This window comes from Bos indicus x Bos taurus, chromosome 9 (genome assembly GCF_003369695.1).
Source record: "Bos indicus x Bos taurus breed Angus x Brahman F1 hybrid chromosome 9, Bos_hybrid_MaternalHap_v2.0, whole genome shotgun sequence".
Classification (NCBI taxonomy): domain Eukaryota; kingdom Metazoa; phylum Chordata; class Mammalia; order Artiodactyla; family Bovidae; genus Bos; species Bos indicus x Bos taurus.
This window is the reverse complement of record NC_040084.1, coordinates 104,288,846-104,301,228: the sequence shown is the minus strand read 5'-3', so window position 1 is coordinate 104,301,228 and position 12,383 is coordinate 104,288,846. Positions and strand designations below refer to the sequence as shown.

The 12,383-nt window shown below is 48.2% G+C and overlaps 1 protein-coding gene across 6 annotated transcripts in view; it reads right to left on the bottom strand.

The window, feature by feature from the left end:
* Window positions 1-12,069, bottom strand: part of FAM120B (family with sequence similarity 120B) — a 97,340-nt gene extending 85,271 nt beyond the window's left edge. For all 6 annotated transcript variants that reach the window (XR_003512732.1, XM_027552121.1, XM_027552119.1 and 3 more), the window contains exon 1: window positions 11,964-12,069. The gene's annotated coding sequence lies outside the window, so the exon portion shown is untranslated. The remainder of the gene's footprint in view (window positions 1-11,963) is intronic.
* Between the last annotated feature and the right edge of the window lie 314 nt (window positions 12,070-12,383).

The window sequence follows — 12,383 nt, the reverse complement described above, 5'->3', positions numbered from 1 at the left end:
CGGGCACACATCCCATGGACCACAGACAGCCCCGGGCACACTCCCCACAGATCCACTACAGCCCCGGGCACACACCCCATCGACCCATGACAGCCCTGGCACACTTCCCACGGACCCATGACAGCTCTGGGCACATACCCAAGGACCACATACAGCCCCAGGCACACCTCCATGGACCCACGACAGCCCCGGCACACTCCTCATGGACCCATGACAGCCCCGGGCACACACCCATGGACCATGGACAGCCCCGGGCACACCCCCATGGAGCACTGACAGCCCACAGCACACCCCCCACAGACCCACAACAGCCCAGGGCAAACACCCCACAGAACAGTGTTTGCAGGACAACCAGTACCAGCAGTTGTGGCTGCGTGAGGTACACCCAGAGGTTCAAGGCGTAACAAAGGTGAAGAGACAACACCTGTGCAAAGGCCAATCGGTGAGGGAGACTGTAAGACAGGAAGCTGGTCACGAACATATCTGAAGAGCCGGCTGGCTAAGTTGAGCTTTTTAAAGCTGGAGACAGATTAGATTAATATTCTACAGATATAAAACCATTACCTCTCAATGGGATTCAAACCCAAGGGATTGGAATAGATATACCAAACAATTACAAAGCTAAGGAGCATTGAGTATTAAGTAGAGTTCCCTGTGCTATACAGTAGGTTCTCATTAGTTGCCTATTTTATGTATAGTAGTGTTTTCATTGTCACACGTCCCTTAAAAATAGAATATAACTGGATTTTGTTTTCTCCTCTACATACATATTTCTATATTTTATGTCAGTTTTTACATTAAAATTTATTTTGACCACCAAAAAATAAATAAAATAAAACCATAACCTCTTGGTAGACCTGTATCAGACAAAAATAGTGTCTCTACAAGACAAAAATCTACAAATTAACATGTATCATCATATTTGGGCTGCATCAAGAGTAAACAGCAAATTAAAAGAGAGATGGACATTCTCTTAGAAAACTGAATTATCTAAGATGTAACTCTTGGAAATGGCCTAGGATTCGGGGAAGAATGCACAGTCCTCCTTTGCCCTAGCTTCCTGTCTGAGTCTTGGGTAACTGCTCTCAGCGGGAGCCTGCCGCCTGAGCCCGCGCCCCCTCATGAGGCCCCCAGAGCTTGAAGTGGAGGGTCTGAGGTCCACTCTCTCCTCTTCTCCCCGAGAGCCCCAGCTAAAAAGAGGAACTTACAGGGACCCTTACTACACAGCAGGGTTTAAGAAAAAGGACTGAAATTTCAGAGATGAAAATGTGTCCCAGGCCAGACAAGACACGGCAGCTGCTCAGCGTTCACCAGAATTCACGAGCGCAGCCTCAGGGCAGCCCTGGGCGGCGGCTCCCAGGCGGGTCTCCGCGGCAGAGGCCCCACACAGGACGCAGAACCATGGGCCAAGCCAGCACCCTTATCGCCACTCCAGCAGACGTGAGCCAACCAAGACAGACAGGGCCCTGCCTTCGGCAGCTTACACGCTGGCAGGAAAAGCCCCAGCAAGCGGTCGTCATGGGGCATCACTTCCAGACAGACAAAAGCAGACAGCGTGAGATGCTCAGCAGGAAGACACAACCCATCCTGGGATCCGCAAGGGCCACCTGAGGAAGGGATGCACCTGGGGAAGGGATGCACCTGGGGAAGGGGATACACCTGAGGAACAGGATGCCACCTGAGGAAAGGGATGCCACTAAGGAAGGGGATGCACCTGAGGAAAGGGGATGCACCTGAGGAAGGGCGTCCACCTGACGAAGGGCGTGCCAAGGGTCCTGACAAAGGCAGACGGGGCGGGCGGCACAGCCAGAGGGAGCGTGAGGGCAGGCGGGCGGGAGGCACGAGGCAGGAGTGACAGGGATGCCTTTTATTTAGGTCCTAGGGTGTCTTTTTATATTAAATCCATGTTTCTAAGGTGCTTAAAATATCTGTTCTATTACGTACTTTAACCTGCAACTTTACGTAGCATATTATAAATGTATTCTTCAACACAGAAAATGGGGGACCAAAAAAACCCAAACCCCTGGGCCTGGCAGAGCCTCTGCTGGAGGGAAGAGTATGGACAGATGTGGTAGGAGGCTGCTGTGACAGCGGCTTCCACACCCACACACGCATGCACACTGGGTTCTGAGGGGAAGCAGGTGTCGTGTAAAGCTCTTCAGCAAGTGTATTTTGGAAGCACTGCCTTGCCTGTGCTGTGGAAGAGGGATGGAGGCAGGCGAGACATCCAAAGCCCTCTCTTGCCGGGAAGAACTCCAGCTCTGGAGGGATGCAAAGCCCTGTGTCGTATTGCAAGACAAAGAAGCTAAAGAGAGCCTCTGTAGCCCCTTCCCCCCAGTACACCGAAGGCATGAGGTCCCGCAGCTGCGGACACAGCAACGAACAAGACAGACTTGTAAGACGTGCACCTTGAAAGGAGCAAAGGCTCAGGGTCTGTCAGGAAAGCAGCAGACCTGGGTGTGTGCAGACATGTCCGAACGCACCAGGCCGTACACTGTGAACCGGTGCCCACAGTGGACGCCCCCTCCAGCCCCACTGGTGCACTGTGTGGTTTTGTTCAGACTCCACAGCGAGGCCTGCATGCCAGCAAAGAAGGCAGGAAGAGCTGGCGGCCGGGGGCAGTCAGCAGTGTGCACTGAGTAACCTGCTGAGGTCATAGACAGTAACAGCACAGCCAGCTCCTCTCACGAGGGGCTGCCCACCCCGAACACCACACTTCAGAGATCTGGTGGCGGCTGGGCCCGCAGGGAAGACCACCACTGGCAGAGCCAGCCCTGGGGTGCGCATAGCTACAGCGCTCCTTTCTGGAGGTGCTCCCAGCCCCAGGGGGCCTAACGGACCAGTGGGACTGTAGGGACACCAAGAGGCTACCTGACTGCAGCTTTACAAAGCGCCTTACAGATCAATAAACGCAGAAAAGGGAAATGCCTGCCACCTATAAAAACTTATGCCTCATTGATCCAGAATTCAGAATAAGACTCCAATGTAAGTTTCAAAATTCATAAGTAAAACTGAAGTAATTTATTCATAAAAGACTTCTCGGGCTCTGAATTATCATCTGTGAATCACTCTTCTGCATAATTCTAACAATTAGCTCAAAGTCCACAGTAATGGAAAGGGCACGAGACAGGCGTGCCCATGCTGACAAGGGTCAGAACCTCTGACAGTGGACCCAGGAAACCCAGGGGACAGAAAAACGCCACATAAACAGCAGGGAAAACCGGCGCATGCGCCTTAACAAGCCCTAACACTATTCTCATCATAACACGGTGTGTTTACAATGTTTACTTGAGGTCATATCACAGGGATTAGGGAAAGTTCCTATCACAGTTAGCACCTTCTATTAAGAAAGCAGGGAATGATGGCTCAGTGGTGAAGACTGCAATTCCAATGCAGGGGACCCAGGTTCAGTCACTGTTTCGGCAACTAAAATCTCATAAGCTACATCAGATCAGATCAGATCAGTCGATCAGTCGTGTCCGACTCTTTGCGACTCCATGAATCGCAGCACGCCAGGCCTCCCTGTCCATCACCAACTCCCAGAGTTCACTCAGACTCACGTCCAACGAGTTGGTGATGCCATCCAGCCATCTCATCCTCTGTCGTCCCCTTCTCCTCCTGCCCCCAATCTCTCGAGCATCAGAGTCTTTTCCAATGAGTCAACTCTTTGCATGAGGTGGCCAAAGTACTGGAGTTTCAGCTTTAGCATCATTCCTTCCAAAGAAATCCCAGGACTGATCTCCTTCAGAACACAGTGTGGCAAAAAAAAAATTTTTTAAGAAAGCAGACAAATCCTTTATTTTAGACAGACTTCCATTCTAAATGTGAGATTTTTCTCCTTAATGAGAAAAAATCCAAAATTAAATTATCCAGAAAACTCTGCTGTTCAAGCTAGTATCCCCTTGTCCTGATGGCCAACCACTTTACCACTCATGACTTAAAGTAACTTACATGAATCTGTACTGGGCTAATTATCCGAGCTAAAGTACTGACATGGAGAGCATCCATCACTGCTGTGTACCTTCCAGAGCCCAGCGTGCACGTGGGTGTGCAGCTGGGCAGGTGTGTGTTTAAGAGCAGGTGTTCCACAATAAGAGCTGACATCAATGGACTCCTTGGCTAAAATTTGTTTATAAGGAAAAGGGTGTGGAGGACTGGGCTTTTCAGCTAGTAATGGCCCTGACTTACTGGCTGACTGAAAAGAAATCACTGACTCTTTGTACACCACTGACTTCATTTGCTCAAGTAAGACGACGGTTTACCTCTCAGTTTGGTGGATTTTAAACTAGTACTATAAAATCCTTTAGTAGATGGTGACTGCAGCCATGAAATTAAAAGACACTTACTCCTTGCAAGGAAAGTTATGACCAACCTAGATAGCATATTCAAAAGCAGAGACATCACTTTGCCAACAAAGGTTCATCTAGTCAAGGTTATGGTTTTTCCTGTGGTCATGTATGGATGTGAGAGTTGGACTGTGAAGAAGGCTGAGCGCCGAAGAATTGATGCTTTTGAACTGTGGTGTTGGAGGAGACTCTTGAGAGTCCCTTGGACTGCAAGGAGATCAGCCCTGGGATTTCTTTGGAAGGAATGATGCTAAAGCTGAAGCTCCAGTACTTTGGCCACCTCATGCGAAGAGTTGACTCATTGGAAAAGACTCTGATGCTGGGAGGGATTGGGGGCAAGAGGAGAAGGGGACGACAGAGGATGAGATGGCTGGATGGCATCACCGACTCGATGGACATGAGTCTGAGTGAACTCCGGGAGTTGGTGATGGACAGGGAGGCCTGGCGTGCTGTGATTCATGGGGTCTCAAAGAGTCGGGACACGACTGAGGGACTGATCTGATCTGATCTGATCCACATAATTTAAACCTTAAGTAACATGTTTTAATTCTCTGAAAACTTTTCCAACAGAACACCTTACAAAGAAATAGAAATTTACTTATAAAAGCAAATGAAAATGTAAAAGTTATTCCCACTTGTTCCTCTATAAAAGTAACTGATAGTATAAGGATGCCTCACTTTCAAACTAATTAAGATGAAATTAATTTCTCTGAGTGAATTCCCAGTGTGTGATCCTAATTTCAGTGGAGGTAAGAGCTCCTTTTATGATCTTAATTAAGTGGACTTCACTGCAGATGGTGACTTCAGCCATGAAATTAAAAGAGGTTTACTCCTTGGAAGGAAAGTTATGACCAACCTAGATAGCATATTCAAAAGCAGAGACATTACTTTGCCAACAAAGGTCCATCTAGTCAAGGCTATGGTTTTTCCTGTGGTCATGTACGGATGTGAGAGTTGGACTGTAAAGAAAGCTGAGCACCGAAGAATTGATGCTTTTGAACTATGGTGTTGGAGAAGACTCTTGAGAGTCCCTTGGACTGCAAGGAGATCCAGCCAGTCCATTCTGAAGGAGATCAGCCCTGGATGTTATTTGGAAGGAATGATGCTAAAGCTGAAACTCCAGTACTTTGGCCACCTCATGCGAAGAGTTGACTCATTGGAAAAGACTCTGATGCTTGGAGAGATTGGGGGCAGGAGGAGAAGGGGACGACAGAGGATGAGATGGCTGGATGGCATCACCGACTCGTTGGAAGTGAGTCTGGGTGAACTCCGGGAGTTGGTGATGGACAGGGAGGCCTGGCGTGCTGTGACTCATGGGGTCGCAGAGTCGGACATGACTGAGCAACTGAACTGAACTGAACTGAACTGGACTTCCCTTACTTTCAACCTTTTCTTGAAGGAGGTGGCAAGGCAGCAGCAATGAAGCAAATCAAATACACATATTGTTGCAAATGTTCTGCCTCCTGAGCTCAGCTGTCAATCTCTGACCTCGGTTCTTCCTCAGTTCAGTTCACTTCAGTTGCTCAGTCGTGTCCGACTCTTCACAACCCCATGTATCGCAGCACGCCAGGCCTCCCTGTCCATCACCAACTCCCGGAGTTCACCCAGAGTCACGTCCATCGAGTCGGTGATGCCGTCCAGCCATCTCATCCTCTGTCGTCCCCTTCTCCTCCTGCCCCCAATCCCCCCCAGCATCAGAGTCTTTTCCAATGAGTCAACTCTTCGCATGAGGTGGCCAAAGTACTGGAGTTTCAGCTTTAGCATCATTCCTTCCAAAGAAATCCTAGGAACCTGATCTCCTTCAGAATGGACTGGCTGGATCACCCTGCAGTCCAAGGGACTCTCAAGAGTCTCCTCCAACACCACAGTTCAAAAGCATCAATTCTACGGTGCTCAGCCTTCTTCACTGTTCAACTCTCACATCCATACATGACCACAGGAAAAAACCACAGCCTTGACTAGATGGACCTTTGTTGGCAAAGTAATGTCTCTGCTTTTGAATATGCTATCTAGGTTGGTCATAACTTTCCTTCCAAGGAGTAAGCCTCTTTTAATTTCATGGCTGCAGTCACCATCTGCAGTGATTTCGGAGCCCCAAAAAATAAAGTCTGACACTGTTTCCCCATCTATTTCCCATGAAGCGATGGGACCGGATGCCATGATCTTCGTCTTCTGAATGTTGAGCTTTAAGCCAACTTTTTCACTCTCCACTTTCACTTTCATCCAGAGGCTTTTTAGTTCCTCTTCACTTTCTGTCATAAGGGTGGTGTCATCTGCATATCTGAGGTTATTGATATTTCTCCTGGCAATCTTGATTCCAGCTTGTGTTTCTTCCAGTCTAGCGTTTCTCATGATGTACTCTGCATATAAGTTAAATAAGCAAGGTGATAATATACAGCCTTGGCGTACTCCTTTTCCTATTTGGAACCAGTCTGTTGTTCCATGTCCAGTTCTAACTGTTGCTTCCTGACCTGCATACACATTTCTCAAGAGGCAGGTCAGGTGGTCTGGTATTCCCATCTCTTTCAGAATTTTCCACAGTTTATTGTGATCCACACAGTCAAAGGCTTTGGCATAGTCAATAAAGCAGAAATAGATGTTTTTCTGGAACTCTCTTGCTTTTTCCATGATCCAGCGGATGTTGGCAGTTTGATCTCTGGTTCCTCTGCCTTTTCTAAAACCAGCTTGAACATCAGGAAGTTCACAGTTCATGTATTGCTGAAGCCTGGCTTGGAGAATTTTGAGCATTACTTTACTAGCATGTGAGATAGTGCAAGAGCAAACTAAAGCCATGTTACAACAGGAATGTGATCAGCCCCACTCATTCACATTTTCTTTTTGGCATTATTCAGTTGCTAAGTCATGTCTGACTCTTTGCCACCCCATGGACTATAGCATGCTGTTCTTCACTATTTACGGGAGTTTGCTCAAATTCATGTTCATTGAGTCAGTGATGCTATCAATCCATCTCACCCTCTGCCTCTCCCTTTTATTGCTTTAAATCTTTCCCAGCATCAGGATCTTTTCTAAATGAGTTTGCTCTTTACATCAGGTAGCCAAAGTATCGGAGAAGGCAATGGCACCCCACTCCAGTACTCTTGCCTGGAGGGTCCCATAGGAGAGCCTGGTAGGCTGCAGTCCATGGGGTCTCGAAGAGTCAGACACAACTAAGTGACTTCACTTTCACTTTTCACTTTCACACATTGGAGAAGGAAACGGCAACCCACTCTGGTGTTCTTGCCTGGAGAATCCCAGGGACGGGAGGCTGGTGGGCTGCCATCTATGGGATCACGCAGAGTCGGACGCAACTGAAGCAACTTAGCAGCAGCGGCCAAAGTACTGGAGTTTCAGCTTCAGTCCTTCCAATAAATATTCAGAACTGATTTCCTTCAGGGTTGAATGGTTTGATCTCCATGTAATCCAAAGGCCTCTCAAGAGTCTTGCCAAACACCACAGTTTGAAAATATCAATTCTTCAAAGGTGGTGTTCAGCTTTCTTTACAGTCCAACTTTCATATCCATACATGACTTCTGGAAAAACCATAGCTTTGACTATACAGATTTCTTTGGCAATGTCTTCGCTTTTTAATACACCATCTAGGCTTGTAATACCTTTCCTTCAAAGGAGCAAGCATTTTTTAATTTCATGGTTGCAGTCACCATCTGCAGTGATTTGGGAGCCCAAGAAAATAAAATCTACCACTGTTTCCATTGTTTCCCTATCTATTTGCCAGGACGTGAAGGGACCAGATGCCATGATCTTAGTTTTTTGAGTGTTGAGTTTTAAACCAGCTTTTTCACTCTCCTGTTTCACTTGCATCAAGAGGCTCTTTAATTCCTCTAAGCTTTCTGCCATAAGGGTGGTGTCACCTACATATCTGAGGTTATTAGTATTTCTCCCAGCAATCTTGATTCCAGCTTGTGCTTCATCCAGCCCGGCATTTTCCATAATGTACTCTGCATATAAGTTAAATAAGCAGGCTGACAATTACAGCCTTGACATACTCCTTGCCCAATTTGGAACCAGTCTGCTGTTCCATGTCCAGTTCTAACTGTTGCTTCTTGACCTGCATACAGGTTTCCTAGGAGGCAGGTAAGGTGGTCTGGTATTCCCATCTAAGAATTTTCAACAGTTTTTTTGTGATCCACACCATCAATGTTTTAGCATAGTCAATGAAGCAGATGTTTTTTCTGGAATTCTCTTGCTTTTTCTATGATCCAACAAATGTTGGCGATTAGATCTCTGGTTCCTCTGCCTTTTCTAAATCCAGCTTGAACATCTGGAAGTTCTTGGTTCATGTACTGATGAAGCCTAGCTTGGAGAATTTTGATCATTACTTTGCTAGCATGAGAGATGAGTGCAATTGTGCAGGAGTCTGAATATTCTTTCACACTGCCTTTCTTTGGGGCTTCCCTTGAAGCTCAGCTGGTAAAGAATCCACCTGCAATGCAGGAGACTTGGTTTCAATTCCTGGGTTGGGAAGATACACTGGAGAAGGGAAAGGTTACCCACTCCAGTATTCTGGCCTGGAGAATTCCATGGACTGTATAGTCTATGGGGTCACAAAGAGTCGGACACGATTGAGTGACTTTCATTCACTTCTTTGGGACTGGAATGAAAACTGACCTTTTTCAGTCCTGTGACCACTGCTGAGTTTTCCAAATTTGCTGGCATATTGAGTGCAGCCCTTTCACAGCATCATCTTTTAGGATGTGAAATAGTTCAGCTGGAATTCCATCACCTCCATTACATTTGTTTGTAGTGATGTTTCCTAAGGCCCACTTGACTTCACACTCCAGGATGTCTGGCTCTAGATGAGTGATCACACCATTGTGGTCATCTGGGTCATTAAGATCTTTTTTGTATAGTTCTTCTGTGGATTCTTGCCACCTTTTCTTAATATCTTTTGCTTTTGTTTGGTCCATACCGTTTCTGTCCTCTATTGTGACCATCTTTGCATGAAATGCTCCCTTGATATCTCTAGGTTTCTTGAAGAGATCTCTAGTCTTTTCCATTCTATTGTTTTCATCTATTTCTTTGCATTGATCACTTAGGAACACTTTATCTGTGCTCCCTAGTCTTTGGAACTCTGCATTCGGATTAATATATCTTTCCTTTTCTCCTTTGCCTTTCACTTCTTTTCTTTTCTCAGCTACGTGTAAGGCCTCCTCAGACAACCATTTGCCTTTTTGCATTTCTTTTTCTTGAGGATGGTGTGATCACTGCCTTGTGTACAATGTTACAAAACTCCGTACATTCTTCTTCAGGCATTCTTATCCATCAGGTCTAATCCCTTGAATCTACTTGTTACTTCCACTGTATAATCGTAAGGGATTTGATTTAGGTCATACCTGAATGGCCTAGTAGTTTTCCCTACTTTCTTCAATTTAAGCCTAAACTTTGCAATAAGAAACTTATGATCTGAGCCACAGTCAGCTCCCAGCCTTGTTTTTGCTGACTGTATAGAGCTTCTCCATCTTTGGGTGCAAAGAATATAATCCAATTTTGTAATCGTCCATGTGTGGACATCACCACGTCTCTTGTGTTGCTGGAAAAGGGTGTTTGCTATGACTAGTGGCTTCTCTCCAAGCCTCAGTAAGAAGCACACACAAGGAGGAATGGGAGGTGGGGAAGGGAAAGTAAAGGAACATAAAACCAAGACAATAGGAGGTAACTAAAGGGATCCAAGCACTGTGGGGGGCTGAAACTTAATAATTTGAGGCCCTTCTTTAAAACACACACACAATTATAAACTAAAAACCACTGAGGCCCTTCCTAGTGCCTTGGAAGGGGCCCATGGAAGTGAGGACTCTGAAGTCTGAACTTTATTAGCTTTACAGTAAAATCTGCCCCATGAATGCCACTGATTCAGGCTCGGGGAGTAGACAGAACCTCAGAATAGTAACAACTGAAGGTGACCGCAGCCATCACCTACTTCGGTCTTCTCATTTCTCAGGTGAGAAATCCATCGGCCAGAAGTGATTAGATATCTCTGTGTCTGGAAGGCTGAGTGGTTAGGAGTTACACAAAGAAACTGGGAGGTAAGGTAGTCAGAAAGCAGTACGTGTGGCAATGAGCAGTGTGACACAACCAAGGAGGTCTCACTGCTTTACATGAACACAGCATACTAAGGAAGGCACTGCTAGATTTCTGAGAGTGAGGAATGGCCAGGTTGGGAGAAAGCCACTCCAGTGACCTGAGAGATGGCAGATGCTGGGGAAATCAATACACAAAGAATGTGTGAAGCTGTGGTGGGGCAGGGGGTAGCTCCCAACAGCAAGGTCCAAACATGCGCAGGTCAGAGAGCACATGATGCTGGGAGGCCATGGTTCAGAAACAACAGCAACAGAGCACAAAGCACAAGGGTCACACTAGACACCGAGGACTCACAGAGCATAATACATTTGGGAGGTGAGAGGTGAGGAGCCTGACGCTGCAGACCTGCCTCCCATTCTCTGAATTGTCTCAAGTGCTCAAGTCAAAAATGTGGAAGTCACTTGAAATACCACCTCACTTTTCCCCACATCAAACTCACTTCCAAGTTCTCCCCACTACCATTTCCAAATTTTCAGTCCTAAAACTTCTCTTCCCTAAATGACTGCAAATGCCATCTTATCACACACAGTCATCCCGGACCACCACCAGTACACCTGTCAGATGACTCTTCTAATGCTAAGATCTGATCACTTATTTGATCACATCTCTTGTACACCTGTCAGATGACTCTTCTAATGCTAAGATCTGATCACTTATTTGATCACATCTCTTGTTGTTCCTAGTTCTCCCCAAGGGGCTTCCCTGGTGGCTTAGTGGTAAACAATCCTCCTGCAATTCAGGAGACTCAAGAGACATGGGTTTGATCCCTGGGTTGGGAAGATCCCCTGGAGGAGAAAATAGCAACCCACTCCAGTCTTCTTGCGGAAAAAATCCCACGGATAGAGGAGCCTGGCTGCCGGGAATATCCCATGGACAGAGGAACCTGGCAGGCTATAGTCCATAAAATCACAGTCAGACAGGACTGAGTGAGCACAATTCTCTCAAGCTTCCTGCCAACCCCAACTCTAATCAACCTATATTTTCCAGAATATGTCCAACGGTCTCAAACCTACATGTGGTAAGCACCGTTTCTGCTGCAATAATGAATGGCCTCTTGCCCACAGCACCTCTCAATTTGTACTTATTCGAAACTCAGCTAGAATCCCCCCTCCAGTACAGAGGCTTCTGTCCCCTCCTTGGCCGTCTAGGACAAACCATGTTCTCAGCCACCTACGCATCATCCCACCCGCCATTCTTCCCCCAAGGGCATGGTGCTTGCCGGGTACTGGAGCCCCAGCTCAGGACTGATGGGTGACTGCGGGAAGGCGCTCAAGTTCGGAGACGTACGTGCAGAGGTCAGAGGACGCCTCCCCGAGAGACAACAGACAGGGTCACCGGGGACCCGAAACCACACGCCTCTTTCCAGAGAGGGGTCGGGCCAGGGTGGCGCCAGGGGGAACAGGCAGGGCGCACAGCTGTGGGGTCGAGCGGTCAGGGAGACGCGGCTCAGGGACCGCGACGGCGCCGAATCGCGAGTGCATCCTCAGCACCGAGGCGATAGCCCCGCAGGCCCAGCCCTACCTAGAGACGCGCCAGGACACCGGAGACGCGCCCACGCCGCCCTCGGCCCTCAGCAGTGGTGCGCACTTCCGCTTCCCGTCGCGAGACCGCCCCGCCCACGAGAGGGCGGGGCCTGCGCGGCCGGCCGGGATGCGCCGGGAGCGCCACGCGCAGGCGCCTGAGAGCGCGTGGCGGCGCCGGCGCCGGCTCCGCGCCCGTTGCCTCGGAAACCGCGCTGTGCTTCCGAGGTCGGGGTCACGACTCGCTCGGCTTCCGCATGCGTACCCGTTGGTGCTGTGGGCGGCGCATTGGTTGTACGCTAGGTCGGGGTCGTATGGCGCAGTTTGGCATGAGAGCGCTGAGATGATGGGGTGAGCTGCAGCGAGACGGGAGGCTGGACCTGAGCCCCGGGCCTGGAGGAGCAGGCGGCGGGGGGTCCTG